This window comes from Papio anubis, chromosome 1 (genome assembly GCF_008728515.1).
Source record: "Papio anubis isolate 15944 chromosome 1, Panubis1.0, whole genome shotgun sequence".
Lineage (NCBI taxonomy): Eukaryota > Metazoa > Chordata > Mammalia > Primates > Cercopithecidae > Papio > Papio anubis.
The window spans coordinates 121,974,462-121,992,068 of record NC_044976.1 but is presented as its reverse complement, the minus strand read 5'-3'; the positions used below and the strand labels follow the sequence as shown (position 1 = coordinate 121,992,068).

Below are 17,607 nucleotides of genomic sequence, written 5' to 3'. Positions count from 1 at the left end.
CTCCCACTTTTACATTCAGCAGGATAGTCTTTCTCTATTTCTTGGTGGCAGGCATAGCACCATCACTCATTTTGTTGGACATTATGGGTCAAAACTGTCTCCCAGGACACAAACTAAATGACAGAAAAATAGGTTACAGAGGAGTAAATAACACACCACAGAACTCAACCACCTGAAGCAGCAGCTTCACAACTCCCATCCTGGTCCAAGCTACCATCATCTCTCGCCTGGATTATTGTAATAGCCTTCTATCTGGTCTCCCTGTATCTGCCCTTGCCTCGACTAGTTATTCTTCACAAGCAGCCACAGTGATCCTTTAAAAACGTGAGTCAGGCCGTGTCACTACTTGGTTTACGATCCTCCAGCAGCTTCATTTTCACTACAGGTAAAACCTAAACTTTGCTTCACTTTCTTCAGGTCTTTGCCCAAATGTCACCTTAATGAGGACTTCTCCAACCACCCCACATAAAATAGCAACTTCTCCACCCCCATGTCTGCACCACACGCCTAATTCCCCTATCCTGCCCTTTACCCTTCATAGCACCTATTACCATTTCATATATTACATATTTATTTACATAATATATAGCAGATTGCATTTTCCAAGATGGCCACAAGATTTCCCTTTCCACACACTTTCTTACAATGTGACAGTTCCACTATTCCCACTGAGAGATGGGGATCTATGCTCTCCATCCTGTAATTGTAATAGAAGTGATATTATATGACCTCTGAGACTAGGTCACCATCTCTGTCTGGTCCTTTTGGGGCACTCAGTCTTGGAACTCAGCCACTATGATATAAAGAAGCCCAGGCTACACGGAGAAGCCACTTGTAAATGTTCTGCCAACAACCCCAGCTGCAGTCCAAGCCAACAGTCAACCTCAACTTCCAGACATGTAAGGAAGCTTTTGAGATTACTTCAGCCCTAGCCACTGCATAGGAGACTCCAAGTGAGAACTGTTTAGCTGAGCCTAATTACCTCCCAGAACCATGAGAGATAATGAAATTGTTGTTTTAAGCCACTCAGTTTGGGGTCATTCGTTATTTAACAATAGATAATAGAACAATTTGTTTTGTTTATGTGTATATTTTATGTCTCTTTCCCTCTAGAGTGTAAATCCCACAAATTAAGGGATTTGTTGTTGTTGCTGCTGCTGTATTCCCAGCACTTAAAACAGTGCCTAGCACATGTACTCAGTAATTTTTTTTTTTTTTTTTTTGAGACAGGATCTTGCTCTGTCCCTCCCAGGATGGAGTGCAGTAGTATCATCATAGCTCACTGCAGTCTCAAACTCCTGGCCTCAAGTGATCCTCCCAAGTCTTCCAAGTATCTAGGAATACCACAACCAGCTAATTAAAAGAAAATTTTGAGCTGGGCACAGTGGCTCACGCCTCTAGTTCCAGTGCTTTGGGAGGCCGAGGCGGGCGGATCACGAAGTCAGGAGTTCGAGACCAGCCTGCATGATGAAACCCCATCTCTACTAAAAATACAAAAAATTAGCCAGGCATCGTGGCACACACCTGTAGTCCCAGCTACTTGGGAGGCTAAGGCAGGAGAATTGCTTGAACTCAGCAGGCGGAGGTTGCAGTGAGCCGAGATCTCACCACTGCACTCCAGCCTGGGCGACAGAGCAAGACTCTGTTTCAAAACAAAAATTTTTTTTTGTAGAGATGGGATGTTGCAAAGTTGCCCAGGCTGGCCTCAGACTGCTGTGATCCTCCTCCCTTGGCCTTCCAAAGTGTTGGGATTACAGGTGTGAGCCACCATGCCCAGCTCCCAATAAATATTTATTGAATGAATGAATGGATGCATGATCCATTTTCTTTTTTTTTCTTTTTTTGTTTTTGAGACGGCGTCTCGCTCTGTCGCCCAGGCTGGAGTGCAGTGGCCGGATCTCAGCTCACTGCAAGTTCCACCTCCCGGGTTTACGCCATTCTCCTGCCTCAGCCTCCCGAGTAGCTGGGACTACAGGCGCCCGCCACCTCGCCCGGCTAGTTTTTTGTATTTTTTTAGTAGAGACGGGGTTTCACCGTGTTAGCCAGGATGGTCTCTATCTCCTGACCTCGTGATCCGCCCGTCTCGGCCTCCCAAAGTGCTGGGATTACAGGCTTGAGCCACCGCGCCCGGCCTGATCCACTTTCAATAAAGCATGCTAATGGTTATTGGTCAACGGTATATGGCATAGTCTGCGCTAGATCTCATTGGCTGAGAAAATAAATTGACAGAGCATGGCAAAATATGTTGGAATTTTTCAAAGGTTAATAATACGTAATGTAATATACATAATGTAGATATATATAATGAATTAAAGTAATTACACGACAGCATAAAATAGGATTTGAGTTTCATATAGTCTTTTGGTGATTGATCCTATAATCTTAACATGGGCTTGCTTCTCCAGATCAGGTCTGGAAAGTCTTCAGAAGTATTTTCAGAAGGATAGGGATTCTTCTCAAATAATGAAGTCCTTCCTAAGCATCCCACACTAGTGGAAATCACTCACATGGTTTTGGTATGAAATGTAATGAAGCTAGGTGGTGGCAGCGTGTGTATGTGTGTGTGCACAGTGTGTGTATGTGTCTGTGCACGGGCAGGTGCATACAATTTGGAATGCCTACTTCCACTGCCTATTTTCACAGTCTGAATAGGTTCGAATGGAGTGTGTATATAAAGAGAGCGAATAAACATAATTCTGGATTTCCCCTTTCTGCACCAAGTACTTGGTTTGAAGCAAACATTTGTGTATTGCTTAAATAGCAAACATTTTCAAATATTCAAGGAAAATATTACATTTTTATAATCTCAGAAAGCAACAAAGGACAAAATTTCTCAGCTACCTGAGAAGAGGTAGTTTTTGTTTGGGGAAAAATAAACAGGTGGATGGTCGTTTGAGTGGACCAAACAATTTCTTTGAGCCAACCCATCTCAGCCTTGATTGCAGCAAAAAGCATAAGGATGTGGAGTGTGTGTGGTTTCTTAGAACTGGGGATCTCTGCTGAATCTAGTCACAATGGAAGCAAAGCAGTTTCCATCACAATAATCGCTTTAACAATCGTGTGCCACTTCTTTCCAGGATCCAGAAGGGCATGAGGATCAAAATGGCTTTTAAAAGTTCTTCACTTAAACAAGGCCACAGCCACAAGGCTACTTGGCCGAGTGTCTCTTGAGAAAGAGTGAGTGCCATTTTGTTCTTTGTTCCAATGACAGTTGTTGGTGCCACTGGGCCTCACCACCTGGCCTGTATCATGAAGTCCTCCTCTTGACTGGGTCTAAGCCTTGAGTGGAAAGTGGGGGAGCCTCCCAACACTTCCTTGGAAACTCTAGGCAAGTAAATTGGGGAATATTTTCTTTGGGAGTCTCATTTTTCTCACCAAAATTTAGATACAGCTTCTGAAACTAATTATTCTTTTTTCATTATAAAAAATATTTTCCTTTATTTATTTATTTGCAGGCCCAGCCAAACTTGACTAGAAAAGAAGCCCGGGCAGGGGTTTGGATGAGCCCATGACGTGCAGCACGCTCCGACCAATTGGGAGGCCGTGAAAAAGGGGAGGGCGGAAGTGACGAGCCGTATCCCTCCGCGGGGCGAGAGGGTCGGTGGGGGGAGTCGGCGTCTCTCTCCCCCGCGCCAGCTCCCGTACACGGAGCCGCATTCCTTGGCCCCCCCACCCCCCTCCCTCGGGGCCCCCCCCGCCCCCCTCGGGAAAAAAATCCACCCCAAATCACTCGAACCCGAGGGAGGCTTCCTTTCACCCTTGGGGAGACGAGCTTTCAACGGTTACCTCTTCTTCGTCTCCCCCCAAGCCCCTGTCCCCTCCCTGCTCCCACCCCCTTCTGGCGCCGGGTGTAAGGTCCCTTTAAGGCGACGGCGCCTTTCTCGGGTCAGACTACCGGCGGCGACGACCACGGGAGGTGAGTGAGCGAGCGAGCCTTCTCTCTCCCCACCCCCTGCTCCCGGGGGTTCCGTTATCTTTTCGCTCGGCGAGGCGTTCCGAGGCGAGACAATGAGAGGGGGATGGGGCCGGTACGCGCGGGGGTGGGGGCGGGGGCCGGCGCGCCCCGCCCCACCGCAGTGGCAACGCGGCCCGCGGCAGGGGCGGCCGCAGGGCGCGGTGCGCGAGCGCGAGTGTGTGTGCGTGCGCCCGGGCTGTGCGGGAGCTGCGCGAAGGGCCGGCGGCGGGGCCTGCCTGCTGGCTGGCCAGCCACCCCGCCCCTGGCGCCCGTCGCGGCGCGCGCACTCGCCCCACGGCCCACACAGCCCGACGTCCCACACACGCACGCCCGGCGCTGGGCACGTCTCGGAGGAGTGGGCGGCGCGGAGGCACGGGCGGTGGCCCACTGGGGAAGGGGCGGGGGACGCGGGCGGCGGCGAGACGGCGGGCGCGGCGGGAGGGGCCGGCGAGGGGGCGAGGCCGGGCGGCGGCGGGGGCGGGCGGCGGCGGAGCGGCCCCTGGGGGTGGGGGTGCGCGGCCCTCCCCGCCCCGTCCCCGCTCGGAGAAGGAGTGGGGCGCTCGTTTTGAGCGGGAGGAGGAAAATGAGTGATTGCTGAGCCGATGCCTTGTTATGTAATCTCTCCTTGGTCTAATAGTACATCCTAAGTCTTAGTGCACTGCAGCTAGTTTACGAACTCTCCTCCCTCGGCCCCCAAATTTCTTTAGGGATGGCGCCGTGATTTATCAAATGGGATGGGGCGGAGAATCTCTATTTTCTGGTGATTATGTCCTGCCGCGGTGGGCGCCATGTTTATCCCGGGGACTATTTTCTTTAGATTCTTGGCTGCTTTTGCAAAGGAGTACTGTCATTAATCTACTTGCTTTCCCTCTTTCTGCGTGTTCTGATTTCCTTCTTCTCCAGATGTGGGATTCTCTCAAACTGCTAGTAGCACTTGTCTTGGACATTCTTAGTTCAGAAAAAGGTAGTGCTGATGAGTCCTCAGAGTCATTTGGTGGCCAGTCTCATTTTCAAAATGGAAATTAAGATGCAGTTGGACTATCTCAGAGCAGCCGCTGTCTTGATGCAGGCGGTGTAGCCCGTCCCTCCAAGCCCGTGGACACCTCTCACCGCAGCTCAAGACTCCACAGAAATGGGGTTTTACTTTTTTTTTTTTTTGAGACTAAGTTTCACTCTTGTCGCCCAGGCTGGTGTGCAAGTGGCACGATCTCTGCACACTGCAACCTCCGCCTCCCGGGTTCAAGTGATTCTCCTGCCTTAGCCTTCCTAGTAGCTGGGATTACAGGCATGTGCCACCACGCCCGGCTAATTTTTGTATTTTTAGTAGAGACGGGTTTTACCACGTTGACCAGGCCGCTCTTGAACGCCTGACCTCTGGTGCTCCGCCCGCCTTGGCCTCCCAAAGTGCTGGGATTACAGGCGTGAGCCACCGCTCCCGGCCGGGGTTTTACTTTTGTAGGCATTTGCCCAACTAGAGGAAAGGGAAACGGAGAGGGCAGGGAGGGCTGCTCCTTGGCAAACGATTAATTTCGAGACACCATTGCTCAGGGTCTGAGAGCTTAAACTCTGAATTCGAACTGTTAGTACAATCATTCTCAACTTCGGGGTGCATAAAAAGTAACTCGAAGATTGTTAAACGTACAATTTGGGGGAGCCTTATCCCCCGAATTTATTCGAATGGAGCGGAGGGGAGTTGTCATCTCTACAGTTTTAAATGAGCAGTCCTGCGGCTGAGGCTGATTAATGTGACCACTACGTTGAAAAGTACTGGTCTAACATAAAAGTGTTCAAGATGTTGAAACAAATGACACCTTGCGCCCTTGATTTCCTTCCCTTTTCCAGAGCTGTGTTGGTGTATCTCAAACTAAGGAGGTACATGGACTCTTGGGACGAACGTGATTTAGAGTTTCCACTCCCATCTTGAACTAGTGGTGTAATATAGGAAAGCAGTTCTCGAAGTGTGGGCAGATGACCTGTGGGGATCTCCTCTTACCCTTTCAGGGGAGCCTCAAGGTCATAACTATTTTCAAAATAATAGTAAGATGCTATTTATTGTTTTCACTGATACGCTGATGGTTCAAAAGCAATGCTGGGTAAAACTACTGACGGTACCTTAGCACAAAGCAAGTCAGTGGCACCAAACTGCTTACTTGAGAATGCCCTTGAAGCAGTAAAATTTATTATTGTATTTTTATCTTTTTGAGACGGAGTTTTGCTCTGTCGCCCAGGGTGGAGTGCAGTGGCACTATCTCGGCTCACTGCACTATCTCGGCTCACTGCAATCTTTGCCTCCGGGGTTGTATTTTTAGTAGAGACGGTGTTTCGCCATTTTGGCCAGGCTGGTCTCGAACTCGATGGCAAGCTATCCACCCGCGACGGCCTCCGGAAGTGCTGGGATTACAGGCTTGAGCCACCGTGCCCCGCCTGTTATTATTAAATCTTAGCTTTTGACTACTTGTCTTTTTAATTTTTAAGAATTTGTGATGAAATAAACATGGATAAAGCATTTATGCTGCCTACGGAGGTGTGATTGTTGTCATGAGGGAAAAGCATTTGTGGGATTGGGTTGTGAGTGGCTTATTTCATGGAGTACCATGCGACTGGCAAACTGTGGTTTTTCACATTTAGTATTTGGCAGATATTTCTTGAAAATGAAGTGAGCTTGTCACTTTTAGGAAAACAATTGACAGTATTTATTACCAGTGATAAAATTTGGGTGAAAATTAGAATTTTTAAAAAGTTGACAGCTGGAGTTTGACAGCTTCCTAGTACTTAAAAAACTTCTCTTATGATATCAGTGGTTAAGGACTGTAATATTTAAAAATGTTGTATAATATGTCATTTGGAAGATGGGCATAACTTAGTAAATCTGTATTTTGCAGATGACCAATGCATGATGTTGCAAAATCAAGCAAAAGTAAAAGAGCCTTTGAAAATACCAGATATAGCAATGGATTTTAACAGTAAAAAAGTGGATTGATGTGGTTTCAGATTCCAAAATGTTGCTATCCTTTAAGAAACTACTATTTGGCCTAGCATGGTGGCTCACTCCTGTAATCCCAGCACTTTGGAAGGCCCAGGTGGAAGGATAGTTTGAGTTGAGCCTAGTTCAACATAGTGAGACCCTGTCTCTATTTAAGAAAAAAAAAAAAAAGAAACTACCATTTGTTGAGTTTTAGTGTTTACCAATATCTACAGTTATCTGAAAAGGTTATTAAAATACTTCTCCCTTTTCCGACTAGATTTTCATTATATACTTAACCAAAATGACATATAGCAACAGATTGAATGCAGAAGTAACTGTGAGAATCCAACCATCTTTTATTAAGTTAGACATAAAAGAGATTTGCAAAACGCAAAAAAACAGTGTTACTTTTCTCACTTTTTGGAGGGAAAGTAATTTTTGTTGAAATGTTATTTATGTTAACTTGTAATGGGCTCGTTTTAAAATATATTAATAAATATTTTAACATTTTGAATGTGGTAAATGTGGAAAGATAAAATTCACATGAAAGATCTTTGGCGTCTTCAATAATTTCAAGAGTCAAAAAAATGAGAATCATTCGGTCAGTCCTGTGTTTCTGCTCTTTAAATCATTCAAATCTAACTCCCTTGGGGAATTTTGGGAGAATTTATAAATAGTTGAAGTTGATGGAAGAGACAGTGACCTGGGGAAGAGTTCTAAAGCAAAAAAAGCTTACTTTGAATACGAACTGGGATATTTACAAACTGTAGCCTTGAGGAAGTTATTTAGTCTCTCTAAACCACTATTTTGACCTTAGCTATAAAATACAAACTTTAGAGCTGGTTGATTACAAATCCTAGAGCTGGTTAATGCCTTTGTCATGATACTAATATGGTAACATTCTGATAGATTCCTTGGTATTCTTGTTGGTGATAAGAAGCCATATCCACAGAACTTTTCTTTTCTTTTTTTTTTGTTTCTTTGAGATGGAGTCTCGCTCCATTACCCAGGCTGGAGTGTAATGGCACAATCTCGGCTCAGTGCACCCTGCGCCTCCCGGGTTCAAGCGATTCTCCTCCTTCAGCTTCCTGAGTAGCTGGGATTACAGGAGGCACACACCATCACACCCGGGTAATTTTTTTGTATTTTTCCAGAGATGGGGTTTCACCATGTTGGCCAGGCTGGTCTCAAACTCCTGACCTCTTGATCCACCCACTTTGACTTCCCAAAGTGCTAGGATTACAGGCGTAAAACACCGTGCCCAACTGAAAAACATACTTTTATATGTAACGAAGGGGAGGAAAGCGGAAGAGAGACACTAACCTATTGCTAGGTTTTAGCAGAATTAAAAGAAATTGAAAGCATAGAAATGGAATTTAGGTAACACACAACTGTCATCGAAGAAAAGCTTTCCATCATACTAGATATTTTTCTTGGGAAAGGGACTCCTGAATATTGACCCCTTTAGAAAAGAGAACTCGTCGCTTACTTTACTTGTTTTAGTAAAGAGCACAGAACTAAATATTTGGATATTTCTTGATACAGGATTGGCTACCAGACAAGAGGAAAGTATTTTGAGTTTGGAAATTTTAGGTTATTAAGACTACTTAAAACCCATATGATTCTTATATGTGAGGTACTACAACAGTTAGATGTTGTGAGGGACAAAATGGGCTGTGCAAAAGACAGGATAAATAAAAGCTTATTACATGTTTAACTATAATTAGTTTTATACACATATTAAGTATTCAGCCCTATAGGTTTTCTGGTATTAGTCCTTTTTAGAACCAAAAATTGAGGTAACTTGAAAACATAATTACCAGTTATGTTGAGGATTATCATCGTTTATTTTTCACCCTGAAACAAGAAAGTGGTGTTCTTAAAAATGTTTGTTTTCTATAAAATATTTTTCCTGTTCCAAATGTTCTTTTTACGTTGATTTTTGGGCAGGTATGTACTGGCAGTAAATTGAAAATGTTAGATAACCAAATTCTTCATTTCTGGATTCTTCATTCTTCATTTCTGGACTTTACAGCTATGAAAGAACAACACAAAGGAATTCAGAGCTTCAAGAACCAAGTATATCAGGAGAGTTGTAGAAAACAGATCTTTTTCTAATTTTCTTTGAGATGAAGATAGGCAACAGTTGCTGCCCCTTAAATACCTTAAAAGTAGGCAGGTGTATCTGCAGGATTCTGTTTGCTGCTTTTAAATAGTACATTGTTTTAAAAGGTCTGTTTGTAGCTTGCCTTTACAATTATATAGACTATTGACTAGCTCATTATATAGGGCCTTAGTATAAGGTAGACTACCATATTCGCCAGCATTTAAGAAATAATCCCCTTCCCCCCCCACCCCCGAGGGTATTTATCGGGTACTCCCATATTATGGATTGAAGGATGAGACAAGAGACTGAGTATTTCTAATAGTTCTGTGTGAGCCTGCAGTGTTAAGTAAAACCTATTGAGTGCACAAAAATCATGTTACAGTTACTACAAAATAGAGAAACCACCTAGGTTACCAAGATGTCAAATAATGGATTAATAGAAGAAAGTAATGTACCTCCTTGGTAGCCTACATAATCCACCTTTATTAGTTATTTCTTATTTAACTATTTTTCTGTGTCTTAAGAAACGTATATTAAGTGAAAATGCCTGCATAAAAATAAAAAAAGAGAAATGTATATATACAAGTTATGTGAAAATTGATCGTAGGAATAAATCAAGAAATTCAGCCAACAAGGCTACCAGTTATTTAGTAGATACCAAAGAGATATGGCAGAATGTAGCAGTACAAAATACCACAGCTAAGATATGAGTAGGTAGTTCCACCCCCTCCTACCCCACCTCAGTTTTTATTAAGAAAATTTCACGCATGTGAAAAGGGGAAAGAGGCTGGGCATGGTGACTCGCAACTGTAATCAAAGCACTTTGGGAATCCAAGGCTGGTGGATTGCGAGGTCAGGAGTTGAAGACCAGCCTGACCAACATGGTGGCTGGGTGTCAATGTTAGCGCCCAGCTGAACATCGACATTTTTGAAGAGACTATATTAGTTTTATAGAATGTTCCATATTCTGCATTCGATTATTTCCTTCTAGAATGTCCCGCCTTCTGGATTTATCTCATTATTTGTTTGTGGTGATACTTAATTTGTTCTTTTATTGCTGTATTTCTTCTAAATGGAAAGTTAAATTTAAATAATGGATTTGAGCTGGGTGTGGTGCCTCACACCTGTAATCCCAGCACTTTGGGAGGCTGAGGCAGGTGGATCACCTGAGGTCAGGAGTTCAAGACCAGCCCAACCAACATGATGAAACCCCATCTCTACTAAAAATACATAATAAACCAGGCATGGTGACACATGCCTGTAATTACAGTTCCTTGGGAGGCTGAGGCAAGAGAATCGCTTGAACCCAGGAGGTGAAGGTTGCAGTGAGCTGAGATCACCATTGCACTCTAGCCTGGGCAACAAGAGTGAAACTCCTTCTCAAAAAATTTAAAAAATAAAATTAATTAAAATAAATCATTGATTTGATTCAGGTTAAATATTATTGTCAGTAATACTTCATACATTGTTTTTGGCTTTTCTTGTTTATTTGTTTGCCAAAAGATGCCATAAACAAAACAACTGATAACTAGTGTGAATTATTAGTCAGTAGTTTGTTGGCTAATGTTTTTCTTTTGTTTCCTTTGAGACAGAGTCTCGCTCTGTTGCCCAGGTTGGAGTACAGTGGTGCGATCTTGGCTCACCACAACCTCCACCTCCAGGTTCAAGTGACTCTCCTGCCTCAGTCTCCCGAGTAGCTGGGATTACAGGCATGTGCCACCACACCTGGCTAATTTTTTTTTTTTTTTTTTAATGGAGATGGGATTTCACCATGTTGGCCAGGCTGGTTTCGAACTCCTGACCTCAAGTGATCCACCCACCTCAGCCTCCCAAAGTGCTGGGATTATAGGCATGAGCCACTGCACCAGGCTTGGCTGATTTTTTTCTATTTAAACATATTAGGATCATAACCTCTGGCTTTTGAGATACAGAGCTACTGTAACTTTTAAGTTCAACCATACATAAGATTTTTAAGGAAGAACATAGAAATAGGTTTCCATTTTGTCACTTTGATTCACTGCTCTCTGCAAAAATGATTTGGAAGTTGAAGAAGCAAGAAGAGTTTATATGTAGCAAAAGTAACCTGTAGAGGAATTGTAAAGGGGCCATAACTAGAAAAAATTTAGAACTGGGAAGGCTGGGTGCGATAGCTCATGCCTGTAAAACCCTGCACTTTGGGAGGCCAAGACAAGCAGATCCCTTGAGTCCAGAAGTTCAAGACCAGCCTGGGCAATATGACAAAACTCTATAGAAAATACAAAAATTAACCAGGCATGGTAGCACATTCCTGTAGTCCCAGCTACTTGGGAGGCCGAGACAGGAGGATTGCTTGAGCCCAGGAGGTCAAGGCTGCAGTGAGTTGAGATCGCGCCACTGCACTACAGCCCAGGCAACAAAGATCCTGTTTCAAAAAAAAAAAAAAAAAAAAAATTTAAATTTAAACTTAAAACTGGGGATTAGACAAAAGAACCTGAAAATTATTTTCGCAAAAATTATTCACCAGCCAATATGGATAGTGGCAAACAACCATAAAACCATAATTTTACAGGGTGAACATCATGATGCTCTTGTTTTATTAGGAGAAAATATGTACTTGAGTAAGAACAAGAGTGGCCTAAAAGTTGTCAGATGAATATGAAGATAAAATCAAGTTTCTGGCTGAGTGCAGTGGCTCATGCCTGTAATCCCAGCACTTTGGGGAGGCCGAGGCGTGTGGATCACCTGAGGTCAGGAGTTCGAGACCAGCCTGGCCAATATGGTGAAAACCCGTCTCTACTAAAAATACAAAAACTAGCCAGCCCTGGTGGCAGGCACCTGTAGGTCCCAGCTACTTGGGAGGCTGAAACAGGAGAATTACTTGTACCCGTTAGACGGAGGTTGCAGTGAATCGAGATCATGCCACTGCACTCCAACCTGGGCAACAGAGCAAGACTCCATCTCAAAAAAAAAAAATCAAGTTTCACAGGTAGGTAATTATAGGATGAAGCAGACTAGGTATATATGGGTTTTATTAAAAATTTTTAACATATATGATATAACCATTTGAATAATTCATAAGAACCTTGTTCTGCTCTGTTGCAGAGTTTTTGAGATGGAGTCTCACACTGTTGCCCGGGCTGGAGTGCAGTGGCGCAATCTGCAAGCTCCACTTCCCAGGTTCACGCCGTTGTCCTGCCTCGGCCTCCCGATTAGGGGGGATTACAGGCGCCCGCCACCATGCCTGGCTAATTTTTTGTATTTTTAATAGAGATGGGGTTTCCCTGTGTTGGCCAGGATGGTCTTGATCTCCTGACCTCGTGATCTGCCCACCTCAGCCTACCAAAGTGCTGGGATTACAGGCGTGAGCCACCATGCCTGGCCTGAGAGGACAAATATTTTTAAAAAGAAATGATAGTTCTTTATGTATAGAATGTGGGATGATTTTTTTTTAAATTGCCCTCGTTTTCAGAATATGTATTCAGTTTGATCAGTGATTTTCAGTCTTGGCATTATTGACATTTAGGGACAGATACTCTCCAGGCTATCCTGTACATTGTAGGATGTTTTGTAGCACTCCTGGCCACTACCCACTAGATAGGTCAGTAACACCTCTCCTCACCCCCACCCTGATTGTGACTACCAAAAATGTCTAGACATTGCCAAATGCCCTCTGGGGGGCAAACTTGACCTCTGATAAAATTCACTGTCACCTATGAAGAGTCCTTAATTATTTATTTATGTCTTTTGTGAACTAGGTTTCCCTTTATGTAAGCTAGGTACAGCTGTTGAATGAATCCCTTCTGCAGATGTAGTGCGTAGCTTGGGCTGTGCCTGATATATGTTGGAGAACGCTGGAATATGATGAACTCTTTCAGCACTACTGGGAATTTTATTGAAGATTAGAAATGAGCTCTTGTTTTGAAAGTAAAGGTGTAGGCTTTCTGCTGTATCTAAATCTCTGTTTTCCCTGTCTGCTGCCCCCTGCATTCATTTGCTTGAAAAAGATCTCTATTAGCTTAGGAATAGTTGAGAATTTTGTGTGAAATGTTTGACATGATCTGTCTATATCCTTTGTTCAAGGAAAGATAATTTTGTTTGTTTGCTTGTGTGTTTTGTTTGCTTGTCTGTTTTTGAGAACAGGGTCTTGCTCTGTTGCCCAGGTTGGAGTGCAGTGGCTCAAACACAGCTCACTTCAGTCTCCACCTCCCGGACTCAAGAGATTCTCCCACCTCAGCCTGTTGAGTAGCTGGGACTACAGAGGTGCATGCCACCAACACCCTGCTAGTTTTTCTATTTTTTGTAAAGATGGGATTTCACCAAGTTGCCCAGGCTAGTCTCGAACCTCTGGGCTCAAACAATTAGGGCTTGAGCAGTTCTCCCACCTCAGACTCCTGAAGTGGTGGGATTATAGGCAAAGAAAGGATAGTCTTGAAAAGTTACTTGCTAAAAGGCTTGATTAAACTAAATGTGTCCTCTTTGTTAATCTTTGATCATTTGATTATATTCTTCTTAAAATTTATCTTTTTAAAATAAGTTTTTTAAAATTTTAATAGAGACAAGATGTCTCTATGTTGCACAAGCCTGTCTCAAACTCCTGAACTCAGGTGATCCTCTCGCCTCAGCCTCCCAAAGTGCTAGGATTACAGATGTGAGCCACCACACCCGGCCAGAATTTCTTAACTACATATAAATTATCCCAATGATCTAAGTATCTTGTTCAGGGAATACATAGTCAGGATAGGATAAGAGGGGAAATAATGAGTAGTTTAATAAATATAAGACTGAAACATTTCAAGTAAAAATTTCAGGAGAAAGAATTTTTTTTAAGTTTCTAAGAAATGTATTTGTGGATGTGAAATTTTTCCATCAGATGATATAAGAGCAAAGTTGAAGATAGCTAATAGTTGGGGATTCGTATGGAGGTAATTTTTTATTTAAAATGAGCAAGAAGGACCCTAGCCTTTTATTGTGGTCTTGGAAACTCATTCCCCACCAGTATCATTCCTTGAAGAAATGGCTGGTTCTAGGTCTGGGACAGGAAATGTATGAGATGAGCTGAAACATCTTGACTATCAGCAAAGATTTTATCAAACGATACTAGGGTGTGTCAGAAGGACTCAGTAGCCAACTGAAGACGTTCCCACTGGCCAAAATAGGACACAATGAGTATCTGTAAAGGTAACTGCATGGATCAAAACACATCAAAGGCTGGGCACAGTGGCTTATCCCTGTAATCCCAGCACTTTGGGAATCTGAGGCAGGTGGGTTGCTTGAGTCTAGGAGTTTGAGACCAGCCTGGGCAACATGGTAAGACCCCCTCTCTACAAAAAAATACAAAAAATTAGCCAGACATGGTGGCTCTTGGCTATCCCAAAAGTTAGTTAGCTCTGTGTCCCTAGAGCTACTCAAGAGGTTGAAGTGGGAGGATTGCTTGAGCCTGGGAGGCGGAGGTTGCAGTGAGCTGAGATCGTGCCACTGTACTCCAGCCTGGATGAGACTGCATCTCACAAAAAAAAAAAAAAAGAAGAAATTTGGATGGTGACTAGATATTTTATATTAAGGGATTATCAATTTTTTAGGCATGTAATGGTAATACAATTTTTTTGTATTTAAGATGGAGTCTTGCTCTGCTATTCAAGCTGGAGTGCAGTGGCGCAATCTCGGTTCACTGCAACCTCCGCCTCCTGGGTTCAAGCAGTTCTCCTGTCTCAGCCTCCTGAGTAGCTGGGATTACAGACCTGGCTAATTTTTATGTTTTCAGTAGAGACAGGGTTTCACTGTGTTAGCCTGGCTGATCTCAAATTCCTCGCCTCATGTGATCCACCCCTCTTAGGCTCCCAAAGTGCTGGGATTACAGGCTTGAGCCACCACACCCTGCCATACAATTTTTCTAAACTATAATCTTTTAAAGTCCTTATCTTTCAGAGCTACATACCAAAATATTTGTGAATATGATATTTTGGAGATTTGCTTCAAAATAATATGGAGAAGTGGGGGCATAAATGAAGGAATCCATTTTGAGTTGATAGTTTTTGAAACTGAGTGACAGATACGTATCTGAGTAAACTTTTATATTCAATTAAAATTTGTATCTCATTAAAAATAGCAGAAAAGGAACCACTACAATATTGATTCGGAGACTCATAGTTGTAGTATGAAAATTTGCCTCTTCACTTGGTTGCAGTATGAGTCCCAAATTTACTGCCCATCCAAGTTTTCCTTTTTTTTTTTGAGATGGAGTCTCGCTCTGTCGCCCAGGCTAGAGTGCAGTGGCACAATCTCAGCTCTCTGCAACCTCCTCCTCACAGGTTCAAGCGATTCTCCTACCTCAGCCTCCTGAGTAGCTGGGATTACAGGCTTGTGCCACCACACCTGGCTAATTTTTGTATTTTTAGTAGAGATAGGGTTTCACTGTGTTGGCCAGGCTAGTCTCGAACTCTTGACCTCAGGTGATGCCCCTGCCTCGGCCTCCCAAAGTGTTGGGATTACAGGCATGAGCCACTGCGCCTGGCCGTTTTCTTCTTGATGTAGCACTGTATTCACCATGGGCTGGCCTTTAATACCTGAAATTCGCATTTCTATTTGGCAGTTTTGAAATAAAAAACGAGCAATTAAACTGCCCCTTAATTAAGGATTACATTTCAACGTAATTTTTTTTTAGTGTGGTAAGTATCTAGTCCTTCATAGCAAGAAATTAGGGAAGAGGGGGAATAAATGCATTGTGTTTTGTTTTGTTTTGTTTTGTTTTTTCCTTTATGGGAAAGATTTGGTATAGAAAGAGGTTAAATGTGTGGAATAATAGTTTGGGAAGATATTTTTTTTTTTGGTGGGGGGCCCATTTTCAGAATCTGGATGTACATGTTAACACTGCATATTTAGTAATTCCTGTCTTCTTTGTTCAAAACTAGTTGAAAGGCTGTCCTTGCCCTGATCGGGGCCTTAAAAAAAAAAAAAAAGTTGAAAGGAGATTGTATGCCATGGATCACTTGAAAGACCACGGAGAATGGTGGTGTTCCCTGAGAATCTTGGTAGAAATATTAAATACTGCATTTTATTATGTTAGTAAAGGTTTCCTTTTAATAACTAGAAAACTAGAAGAAGGATCTAAATTTGCGTTTTCTATTTTTGGTTTGCTAAGTATTTACATTAGGTTGCTATGTCTCTGTTGTATCATATTTTTGACCCTGAGTTATAGATGTTGAAAGTGAAAGGAATTGATCACATCCTGAGATACCAGAGTATAGGTCAGAATCAAGGACAGTTTTGAAAAACTTGGCTTCAGTGTCTTCAGAGATGCTTTGTACATTTGTGAAATATGTTCAGTCAGCAGACCTAATATTTTCTGAGTTGACAAACCTTATTAACTAACTCCATCTTCTGTGTTGTTAAAAAAAAACATGAAAAATATTTCCCCATAAGTTGGATTTCCTTTTTTTCTTTTTTTTTTTTTTTTTTTGAGACGGAGTCTGGCTTCTGTCGCCCAGGCTTGAGTGCAGTGGCGCGATCTTGGCTCACTGCAACCTCTGCCTCCTGGGTTCAAGCGATTCTCCTGCCTCAGCTTCCCAAGTTGCTGGGATTACAGGCATGTGCCACCATGTCCGGCTACTTTTTGTATTTTTAGTAGAGGTGGGGTTTCAGTTCACCATGTTGGCCAGGCTGGTCTGGAACTCCTGACATCAAATGATGCACCCTTCTCAGCATCCCAAATTGTTGAGATTACATGTGTGAGCCACCGTGTCCGGCCAAGTTGGATTTTCTTTTCATTTTGAGTCTTTTAATTTACATTGGCTATCTTGGCAGTACTCATACCTAAGGAGAAGAGATGTTTTTCTCACTTGATTAAAAAGTAGTTAGGACATAAACATCTTTCTTTGCCATCTTTTCAGATCTACCCTTTTTGGTTATTCCATTTATTTTTCATTTTTTTATTTTGTAGGGATGGGGTATTGCTCTCCAGCTCTCCAGCCTAGGCTGGAGTACAATGGCACCACTGCAGTTACTGTAACCTTGAGCTCACTGTAACCTCGAACTCCTGGCCTCGAGCGATCCTCCTACCTCGTCCTCCCAAGTAGCTGGGACCACTGGTGTGTGCCGCACACCTGGCTAATTTTTTAAAAAATTTTGTAGAGATGGAGTCTTGCTATGTTACCCAAGCTGGAGTTCTTTCCATTTCTCTCAAGGTCAAATGGAAGAAATTTCAATGTTCTTATTGTAATTCATTGCTTTATAAAATAAAGAACTGAAACTCTTAAGGTATTATGAATACTTAAGATAAAAGTACACCCTTTTGGATATGCTACTAAAATAACCACAGGCATGACATTGAAAACCACAATTTGTATTCTGATAGCTCTTCATATTCCAAAACAAAGTTTTTCATATGTGTGGAGAGTTTGCTTGTAACTGGTCAGGACAAAAGTAGGTCCTTGAAAAACATCGGCAGAGGTTATTATCCACAGTTTATATTCATTCTGCTGGGTGTTGGATATTTGTGCATTAATTATCTGTTGACTCTTAAGCTGTCAGAAGGTTACACAGCAAAGAACAATGGAATAAAAGTAAGTATTTAAGGAAAAAATTGTTTAAAATATATTTTGTAGT

At 42.8% G+C, this 17,607-nt stretch overlaps 1 protein-coding gene across 7 annotated transcripts in view; it reads left to right on the top strand.

The window, feature by feature from the left end:
• Positions 1-3,574: 3,574 nt before the first annotated feature.
• Positions 3,575-17,607, top strand: part of POGZ (pogo transposable element derived with ZNF domain) — a 55,796-nt gene continuing 41,763 nt past the window's right edge. For 2 of the 7 annotated variants that reach the window (XM_009181213.3, XM_009181201.3), the window contains exon 1: positions 3,575-3,916. The gene's annotated coding sequence lies outside the window, so the exon portion shown is untranslated. Of the gene's footprint in view, positions 3,917-5,316; positions 8,052-16,564; positions 17,565-17,607 lie in introns of those variants that run through there. The other 5 variants (XM_009181209.3, XM_009181196.4, XM_009181179.3 and 2 more) reach the window with 4 other exon arrangements.